The sequence below is a fragment of the Wolffia australiana genome, chromosome 4 (assembly GCF_029677425.1).
Source record: "Wolffia australiana isolate 7733 chromosome 4, ASM2967742v1".
Classification (NCBI taxonomy): domain Eukaryota; kingdom Viridiplantae; phylum Streptophyta; class Magnoliopsida; order Alismatales; family Araceae; genus Wolffia; species Wolffia australiana.
Genome location: NC_135838.1, coordinates 14,363,564 through 14,374,131, shown reverse-complemented (window position 1 = coordinate 14,374,131; position 10,568 = coordinate 14,363,564). Strand labels below are relative to the sequence as shown.

The 10,568-nt window shown below is 42.3% G+C and overlaps 1 non-coding gene across 1 annotated transcript; it reads left to right on the top strand.

Moving 5' to 3' along the window:
• The first annotated feature begins 9,941 nt into the window (after positions 1 to 9,941).
• On the top strand, positions 9,942 to 10,050 carry LOC144702827 (small nucleolar RNA R71). Its single transcript, XR_013581402.1, has one exon. It is a non-coding gene; the product is annotated as a small nucleolar RNA R71 (small nucleolar RNA).
• Positions 10,051 to 10,568: the final 518 nt, after the last annotated feature.

Here is a 10,568-nt window from a genome sequence, read left to right as displayed (position 1 = left end):
TCGCCCTCCCATTGCCCTCACCTTTCTTGATTTCTTGACTCCCACCCTCTACGCCATAACCAATTTCTTGGTTTTCTGCCCCACCCACTCAACTATTCCCACGATACTTGGTTCGTTGTCTTGCCCGCCCACATGGCTACACCGTGCGCCAGCCAAGCGCGCGACTTGTGCGCTCGCTGCTCTGACTCTTGCTACACGCCACCCGGGGACTCAGCTCTCTGTTGGTAGTTACGACCGCACCGTGCACACCCGGTTTCGTCCTCGTCAATGACACTCGCCCGCACGATCTGACACTATGCCTCCGCTTCACGACTTGGACGCCTTGGACTAAGCGATACAAAGGTCAGTCTCGTCTCCCCTCCATAAACTCCAGTATTATTATCTTTGACAGTCTCGTCTTCCCCTATCGCGTCCGCTACTGCGATATTCTCTAACACAATCGGATAGAACTAGCCACCTTGTCGAGCGTAGGGATTCTTGTGGTAGACGGACTGTCGTCTGACTTGGACGCCGAACGCTCCAGGGTTGTTAGACGCCCCTCACTTAGTAGACGTCTAGTAGGTCCAGGGGGTCATTGGGAGTTTGATCTTAGGATCACTCCTCTCTCGTTGACCGGTACGACAAACGTTGCTATCTGTCAAGTCCTTATCTGGTCATTCGTATTTTCTAATCATTTGGCTTACATCCCTTACATTTGCATCATAATCCTGTGATGTGAAATGCGCCGGTTGATCCCGGCCGTCGTCGTTTCACATCAAGATAGGGAGAATAGGGTTGGGGCAGGTGCTCCAAGAAAAGAAAGATAACTCAATTTTTTGAATAAACTTGCCTAACTGTTTCTTGAAACAATGGCCTGTACATATAGGCCTCAGAGGAAAGAGAAAATAAAAGTTACTAAAAATTTAAGACGAGGGACATGGTTCGTGTCACATCAAGGGGCAATTATTGATCTGCCTTTGGCGACGTGTCATGATGCGTGAAGGGGCCTACGTGCGTGGAGATGTGCGTGACGTTGGCTCGTTGACTTGATCCGGTGACAATGGAAGCATGTATTTGGCGGTCGTGTTGACTTCAGATGATGGTGGTGACGCGTCTGGTGTCAATATGTTGATGTCGTCACCACAACAATATCACTGCTGACATCCCTTGCGCCGCCATCACTGCTGCTCACGACCGCCCACAGAACCTATATCACTACTCGCGCCGCCATTGCCACCACTTGTGTCATTGCTCACACCGCCTTGCCACCGATTTACTGATGACTCTCAAATATGTCATCAAATAATTACACTTTTTAGCTTTCATTCATCAAAATTATAATGTTAATTCATGCTAATATCATGCATATGCATCATTTTATGAAATTACTAACCCCACTTGATCCTTTGAATCAAGTGGAATATATTTAACATTTTATGGCTAGTAAACATTCAGAGACAGGTTAAGAAGATCAAGGAAAGAGACGAGGATCAAGAGGAGCGGGCGAAACTTCAAAGACGCAAAAATTACAAAAATGCCCCTGGCCATGACTTAAGAGAAACCTATAAATACCCTCTTGAGAGTTGATTTTAGTTTGTCCATAATTTCTCTCAAGGAAGCTAGGGCTTGGAGAGAAAGGAATTCTGCAGACCCTCCAAGGCTGATGAGCATTGGAGCTGGGAGAGAAGCAAGCTGAGGAGTAGCTGGAGCACGACGATCGTCGCCTTGCCCGGAAGGAGTGGCACGAGGAGGTGTGAGCGTTTCAGTTTTAGTACAATCTTCTTCTCCCTTCTAAGACAATCAGAGTTGGGTTGAAGATCACAAGCTGTGTCTTCAGCATTTCCAATTTCTGTTGTTCCTTTGGTTACGCTTGATTTCGAATTTCATAGTTGATTGAATCGTTTCCCATTCTGTTCTAGCAAAAATTCCATTGTTCTCACATCAGATCGTGAAATCCATCCCTGCAGAACTTCCAAACTGGTAGCAACCCAGGCAACAGCCTAGGTTGCCAGCAATCCAAGCCGCGGGGAACAACGCCGCACGCAGCGCTGCGGCGAAGCTTCGCCACGCTGGCGTAGCTGAAAGCAGTCGCGTGGCGAGCAGGCACCGCGAGCAGGCCATGCAGCCGCGAGCGGGCTCAGAATAGAGATGAAGAAACATGCCGCTCAAGCCAAGCGATTTAGAAGTTCAGATCAGAATAGAGATGAAGAAACAAACAACTTAACCTAATTCATTCAAAATGCATAAAAGTTCAAATACAATCAAGGAAAAAAAAGTACCAGATAACTTGATCCAAGCTAGAGCTCCTCCCTGTCTTGCGGCTGTGATAGAGCACCATCCAGAATGAGCTCCCCCTCTCGAAATTTAGCTTTATACTTAGGTTATAGGGTAAAAATCACCATTTTACCTCCGTTTAGTACTTAATATTTATCTATCAATGTAGGCTAGATCTGAATGATCTAACCATACAGATAGAAAGAGAGGATCAAGACAAACAAATCCATAAAAAAATCATCTCAATCGGACTTCAGGATCAAAAGTTATTAATAAATCAATTTTAAACCAATTTAATCCATTGGATTTAAAATTGATTTATTTATTAGTTTCGTTTTTAAACACGCAATGATGTGTCGCTCTCTCATTGGCTGGCGCATTTTGAATCCTCTTTTTTGCAGAAAAGTCCTTAAAAAGCCTGTAATTGCTTTTGGACGCCGCCCAAAAGTAATTGCGTATATGCCCCTAGCGCACTCTCTCTCCTCCGATTTCTCCTAAAACATTAAAAATATATATTAAAAATTGCAATAAAACCCTGAATGATTTTAAATAGGATCTTTACGCCTGCCGTGGGGACTAAGAGCTGTTTTCAGGGTCTTTTTGCAACAAAACGTTGCAAAAAGGCCCCAAAAAGTCTAGAAATTGCATAAATACATTTTTTTCTCTTATAAATTTGCCCTTTTTTCATAGAATAAATGCATTTCTTCTTGAAATAAATCCCAGAAAATTCCTAAAAATTCGTAAAAAATTCTACAAAAATTATTTTTAATGTGGCATTTCTTTTTAATGTGCCATTTTCATCCAAAAATAATTATTTCAAGCTTCAATAAATCCTTAAAAATTTGTATAATTAACAAAAAATTAGGGAAAAATCAGAAATTACTTGGAAGCATTATTTTTGTGTAAATATATCATAACAACCCAAATTTAAGCCTTTTAAATGCATAAATCATGCGAATAACATGAAATAAAGACCGAAATTAGGGTGTTCTCAGCAGGCGAGCCAGCTCGCGGCGCTGCCGCGCTCGGGCGAGCCTGCTCCGGCACTACCGCGCGCGGGCGAGCTTGCTGCATGCAGCAGCTCTGCGTGCGGCGTTGTTCCCCGCGGCTTGGATTGCTGGCAACCTAGGCAGTTGCCTGGGTTGCTAGTAGTTTGGAAGTTCTGCAGGGATGGATTTCACGATCTGATGCGAGAATAATGGAATTTTTGCTAGAACAGAATGGGAAACGATTCAATCAACTATGAAATTCGAAATCAAGCGTAACCAAAGGAACAACAGAAATTGGAAATGCTGAAGACACAACTTGTGATCTTCAACCCAACTCTGATTGTCTTAGAAGGGAGAAGAAGATTGTACTAAAACTGAAACGGGCACGCCTCCTCGTGCCACTCCTTCCGGGCAAGGCGACGATCGTCGTGCTCCAGCTACTCCTCAGCTTGCTTCTCTCCCAGCTCCAATGCTCATCAGCCTTGGAGGGTCTGCAGAAATCCTTTCTCTCCAAGCCCTAGCTTCCTTGAGAGAAATTATGGACAACCTAAAATCAACTCTCAAGAGGGTATTTATAGGTTTCTCTTAAGTCATGGCCAGGGGCATTTTTGTAATTTTTGCGTCTTTGAATTTTCGCCCGCTCCTCTTGATCCTCGTCTCTTTCCTTGATCTTCTTAACCTGTCTCTGAATGTTTACTAACCATAAAATGTTAAATATATTCCACTTGATTCAAAGGATCAAGTGGGGTTAGTAATTTCATGAAATGATGCATATGCATGATATTAGCATGAATTAACATTATAATTTTGATGAATGAAAGCTAAAAAGTTTAATTATTTGATGACATATTTGAGATTCATCAAACACCCCCCAACTTAGATCATTTCTAGTCCCTTAGTAATGAAATGCAGGTGAGAATAAAAGATGATCTCAAGTTGACTTTCGACTTCCGATAGCTTTGATTCATGCTCTTTTCAAGGAGTATTTTCAGCAATTGAACTTGACCAGCACAGGAGAAATTTAGGATCTATCTCAGCCTTCTACCTCAGCTAAGTGCACTTGATCTACGGCGTACATATAGTAAGTACATAGTATATGGAGTAAGATCGAGTTAACACCCCAAGCGCACTACTGAACGAGGCGTAGAGAGTGGTGCTAAGGCTAGCTCAATACTATGGCTATAGTAGCATCGGCTCAAACACATGGGAGACAGCTTTTCCACCTTTATTTTCTTTGGCATTTGCTGCTTGTTGGTCATTTTTGATGACAGTCAACTTTAGTACTATGATGCAAGCTTTTGCTCGTTTATGCGCAGTGCAGCTTTCACTCTATAGTTTGGTGGCGCTTATCCACTACCCATGTGCCGTCCTTAGTAGACTGGCAGCTTATTCCCCCGACGAAGTTTTGTATCCTTCTTGGTTCAGGAAGCTTTACTCACGTCATAATAATATTGCCGATGAGCTAACGTTAACCCTACCCTCCACTAAAGCTAAAAAATTTCGTGCATGTAAGTGCTAACTCAACCCGAGGTGGATGGTGAGGTGAGATACGTATAATGGTCAGATATATGGCTGTAATAGTACGGATCATAGTGCACCTAGCTAGGCTTACTTCACCTAGGATTTCCTAGCTGGCCACTCTTGCTCTTCTACCCTTTTGAAAAGAATTGAATTATCATGCATATCATTGGACAAGTATCTCCTAGGATCATCAAATATCCATGGTTTGTGAATGCAAAACGAAAAAAATTTTAATGGATGATGCATGCAACTGTACTCCCCTCCCCCCCAATAAAAAGGCATGTTCCTACATGACAAATTATAATTAAGAGAAAGGAGAAAGAGAGATCAAACCATGGAAGGAAAGGCTGCGATCAGCATTCGTGTTGTCCAGTGACTGTGTACCTAGCTTGGATAGGAGTTGCTGCACACGAAGACAAAAACAAAAATGAAGAAAACAAAAACAAAACACGGCAAAATAACAAACCAGAGAAAATAGAAAATGGAAGCAAAAACTAATCAGATCATGCGCGCTCGTGTGGTGGCTTTTCTAAAATAATATTCATGGGGCTATTAAGATCCTCTTCTTCTAAGTAGGGTTTGAGCCGTTGCCCATTCACAGTGAATTGTCTTTGAGATGTAGGATCAAAAATGGTAACCGCTCCATTCTCAAAAACCTGCTGAACAAGGAAGGGGCCATCCCATCGCGTTTTCAATTTTCTTGGAAATAGTTTTAATCTAGAGTTGTAAAGCCATACTTTTTGATTCTCTACAAAAATTCTTCTCCTCAAGCTCTTATCATGAAACATCTTCATCTTGGCTTTATAAATCTTCGAATTCTCATAAGCCTCATTTCTTAACTCTTCCAACTCATTCAATTGAAGAAGTCTATGCTTGCCGACTCTATCCAAATCTAGGTTGAGTTTCCTAATAGCCCAAAGGGCCTTGTGTTCTAACTCAAGTGGTAGGTGGCAAGTCTTCCCAAAGATAAGTCGAAAGGGAGACATGCCGAGAGGAGTTTTGTAAGCGGTCCTATAGGCCCATAATGCCTCATCTAGCTTCCTAGACCAATCTTTCCCATCCGGACGCACTATTTTCCTCAAAATTTTCTTAACCTCCCAATTGCACAATTCCACTTGGCCATTGGCTTGAGGGTGATAAGGAGTAGTGACTCGATGATGGACACCAAACTTCTTTAGGAGGTTCCTAAAGTTGTAGTTTGTAAAGTGGGAACCTCCATCACTAATGATAGCTCGTGGGCATCCATATCTATAAAAGATGTTTTTCTCAATAAAATTAGTCACTACCTTACTGTCATTAGTTTTGGAGGGAATGGCTTCTACCCATTTGGAGACATAATCGACAGCCATCAAAATATATTCATAACCATTAGAACTAGGGAAGGGTCCCATAAAATCGATTCCCCATAAATCAAATATTTCTACTTCTAGTATGGGTTGTAGGGGCATTCTATCTTTCCTATTTATGTTGATGGATGCTTGGCATGCTAAACAAGTATTATAAAATTTCCGGGCGTCATGAAATAATGTAGGCCAAAAGAACCCTGATTCAACAACTTTATGAGCTGTTACCTTGGTCGAGTAGTGTCCCCCTCCGGGTTTGGAATGACAGAATTCCAAAATGCTTCTTTGCTCGCTCTCGGGGACACATCGCCTCAAAATTTGATCTTGGCCTTGATGGAATAGCTCCGGATCTTCCCAAAAGTCAAATCGTGCATCCTTAAGCAGCTTCTTCCTCTCATGAGACGTCCATCCTGTGGGAATTTTTCCTGAAACCAAAAAATTGACAATGTGCGCGTACCAAGGAACCAATGTTCGTTGTGCAGTTAGGACAAATTCATCAGGAAATGCATCATTAATTGTTCAGTTGGGGCGCATATGATTCGGGAGAGGTGGTCGGCTACTACATTTTCACACCCTTTCTTATCTTTAATCTCTAAATCAAATTCCTGTAATAAAAGTACCCATCTAATCAACCTCGGTTTAGCCTCCTTCTTCGTTAACAAGTATCTAATAGCTGCATGATCCGAAAAAACAGTTATTTTACTACCTAGTAAATAAGACCTAAACTTTTCTAAAGCAAAAATAATTGCTAGCAGCTCTTTTTTGGTAGTAGTGTAATTCAGCTGCGCATCCACTAAAGTTCTGCTGGCGTAGTAAATGACCACGGGTTTCTTGTCAATTCGCTGACCTAACACTGCACCTACTGCAAAATCAGAAGCATCACACATTAGTTAAAAAGGAAGGGTCCAATCGGGCCCTTGCAAGATAGGTGCATTAACTAAAGCTTCTTTCAATTTATCAAATGCGTTCTTAGCCTCTAATGTTAGTTCAAAATCATTATTTTTAGACGATAAAAGATTTGTAAGAGGTTTAGAAATTTTAGCAAAATCAATGATAAAACGTCTACAGAAACCCGCGTGGCCGAGGAAACCCCTAAGGGTTTTTAGGTTGGTTGGAGGTGGAAGGTCCTGGATGATCTCGATTTTGGCCTTGTCCACTTCCAATCCACGGTTGCTGACCGTGTGTCCCAACACTACTCCCTCCTGCACCATGAAATGGGATTTTTCCCAGCTTAGGACAAGGTTGGACTCAATGCACGTCTTCAATACTTTGGTGAGGCTTAGTAAGCAGTTTTCAAAGGTAGATCCCAAAACTGAAAAATCATCCATAAAGATTTCTAGACATTCTCCTACTAAATTAGAAAACAGGGCATTCATACATCGCTGAAATGTGGCGGGGGCATTGCATAGCCCGAAAGGCATACGCCTAACGGCATATGTCCCTAGGGGACTCGTAAATGTTGTCTTCTCTTGATCATCAGGATGGATGTTTACTTGGTTGTATCCTGAATAACCATCAAGAAAACAAAAATATTACTGCCCTGACAGTTTTTCTAGTATTTGATCTATAAAGGGCAGTGGGTAGTGATCTTTCTTTGTCGCCTTGTTTAATTTCCTATAATCAATGCACACCCTCCATCCAGTGGTCAATCTCTTCTACACCTCTTCCCCTTTTTCATTCACTTCTACTGTAATTCCAGATTTCTTTGGTACCATGTGTACGGGACTCACCCATCTACTGTCGGATATGGCATAAATAATTCCTGCATTCAACCACTTTATAATTTCTTTCTCAAGAACTTCTCTCATGTAAGGGTTGAGTCTCCTTTGATGCTCTCTACAAGGTCTTGCTTCCTCTTTTAAAAATATCCTGTGTTCACAAATCGAAGATGGAATTCCCCTAATATCATCAAATGTCCAACCTATAGCATTTTTATGCTCCCTAAGTACATCGAGCAAGTCACTTTCTTGTTCAGGAGTGAGTGATGAGGAAATGATTACCGGTAATATTTCCTTCTCATCTAGATATGCATATTTGAGGGATGAGGGTAAGGGTTTCAATTCTGGTCCTACCTCTACCGAAGGGGCGTCTATGACTTCTTCCTCTAGCTCTCTGCCCTCTACTTGTGACAAGTATTCCTTAATCACATCCTCTCTGTCACCCTCTGCACACAATTTTAACTCCTCATTGCTTCCTAAGGGACACTTCATCATTTTTGATATATCAAGTTGAACTCTCTCCTTTCAAATTTTAAACTCCACCGTCCCCTTTTCCCAATCCATTATCGTTTTTGCCGTAACTAGAAATGGTCTTCCTAAGATAATAGGAGCTAAGCTAATGTTTCCCGATATCTTCACATCAGTCACTATAAAATCTACAGGTATTTCACAATTCTCTACAGTGATCATGACGTCGGTTAACCTTCCTTCGGGTTGCCTCACGGTTCCATCGGCTAGGAGTAAATCCATGTGTATTTCCTCCAATTCTCCAAACCCACACTCCTCATATAATGCCGTTGGGATGATGCTTATGCTTGCTCCCGTATCTAATAAAACTTTAGAAAATGTGTTTCCTCCAATTTCACATGTGATGAAAGGGGCTCCGGGGTCTCTCATTTTGATAGGGATGGCATTAAGGATGCTAGAGGCGTTCTCAGATAATTTAACTACTTCCCTAGGCTTCCTAATGGTGCAAGAGTCCTTAAGGTACTTCTTTAGGGAGGGTGCGCACCTAAGCATATCTTCTACAGTTACAGTCATGGTGGCTTTTTTAAAATTCTCCAGCAATCGGTTTTCATAATCAAGGATCGGTTTTTTTCTATTTAAAGCGGAAGGGTAAGGAACATCTTGCCCACTCGTAGAAGATAGAGGTTCCTCCACGTAGGGAAAATCCTCTCCTTCTTCCTCTCGTGGTTCATTCCCCTTCTTAGAATTCTCTCTCGAGTTCTGATAGGGATCCTGAAGTTCTTTTCCATTTCTCAATTTTGAGATTGCTAGAACTTCAGGATCGTCTCCATTCGTCTCATCAGGAATGGAGTGCTGCACATGATGCAAGTTGCATGGATTTATTAATGGTTTCGTGGGAAGTTTATAAGATGTGCAAGGTAGGTCTAGAGATATACCTTGATGTTCGGATTGTGCAGGCCTGAAGCTTTCTAGCATCTTCCTCATCTGCTCTTGAGACTCCAGCATTTGCTTTGTTTGAAATTCCATCATCATTTGCATCTTCATCTCCATCTCCGCCCGCAACTTTTGGTTTTGCTTCCCTATCATATCTGAAATGACGGGGGTAAGTGAAGAAAAATCAGGTTGGTTCTGAGATGGAACCTGATACTGCTGTGGAGGTCGGTGCTGGAATGGTTGTCTCTGCTGGAACGGAGGTTGGGCTGCTTGGCCTCTTTTGACCTGCCCACGGTTGTTGCGGCTGGTTGAAGGCCTTCACCTCTTCTTCCATGGCTTGGCAGGCTCCATCTTCATGTTCCCTGCTGAAGCAGAGAGAGCAGATCTTAGCTTTAATAATAGGAGAGTTACCTAAAAAGACATTCTTCAAGGTGGAGGTGAGCTCCTCCAATTTCTGGTTAGTCTCCCTTAGGCCCGCTTGTAGCTCTCCCTCCTTGGCGTTAACCTGCAGAACTCCAGCTCTTTTTGGCTGCAGGTTTCTCCCATTCTGATTGGCCCCAATCTCCTGCAAGTCAGTTTCTGCAACTCTCTCCAAAATATCGAAAACTTCATCCTCATATGCGGTATAAAACGTTCCACCCGTAGCGAGATTTACTTTGTTTTTCATAAGATCAGAGAGAGATTCATAAAATATTTGGGCTAGTTGACATTGCTCAATGCCATGGTGAGGACATTTCCTCAATAAATCATTGAATCTCTCCCATGACTCACTAAAGGCTTCTCCGTCATGAGGATGGAAATTGTAAATTTCTCTTCTATAAAAATTCATTTTGGAGAGAGGGTAAAATTTCTGCAGAAATTTTCCTTGCATCTCTTCCCAAGAATTAAAAGTGATTCCTAGATTACGATACCATGCAAACGCTTTATCTTTAAGAGTTAGAGGAAAATATTTCATTTTTAACATCTCTGTAGATATTCCAGGAACATTTTGAGAAGAGTATCTAATATGAAAATCATCAAGGAATTCTAAAGGATTCTGATGTGATACGACGATGGCCGGGATCGATCGGCGCGTTTCACGTCACAGGGTTATGATGCGAATGTATGGGATGTAAGCCGAATGATGAGAAAATATGAATGAGCAGATAAGGACTTGACGGATAGCGACGTCGGCCGTACCGATCAATGAGAGACGAGTGAACCTAAGATCACACTCCCAATGACCCGCTGGACCTACTAGACGTCTACTAAGTGAGGGGCATCTAACAGCCCTGGAGGGTTCGGCGTCCAAGTCGGATGACAGTCCGTCTACCACAAGAATCCCTATGCTCGACAAGGTGGCT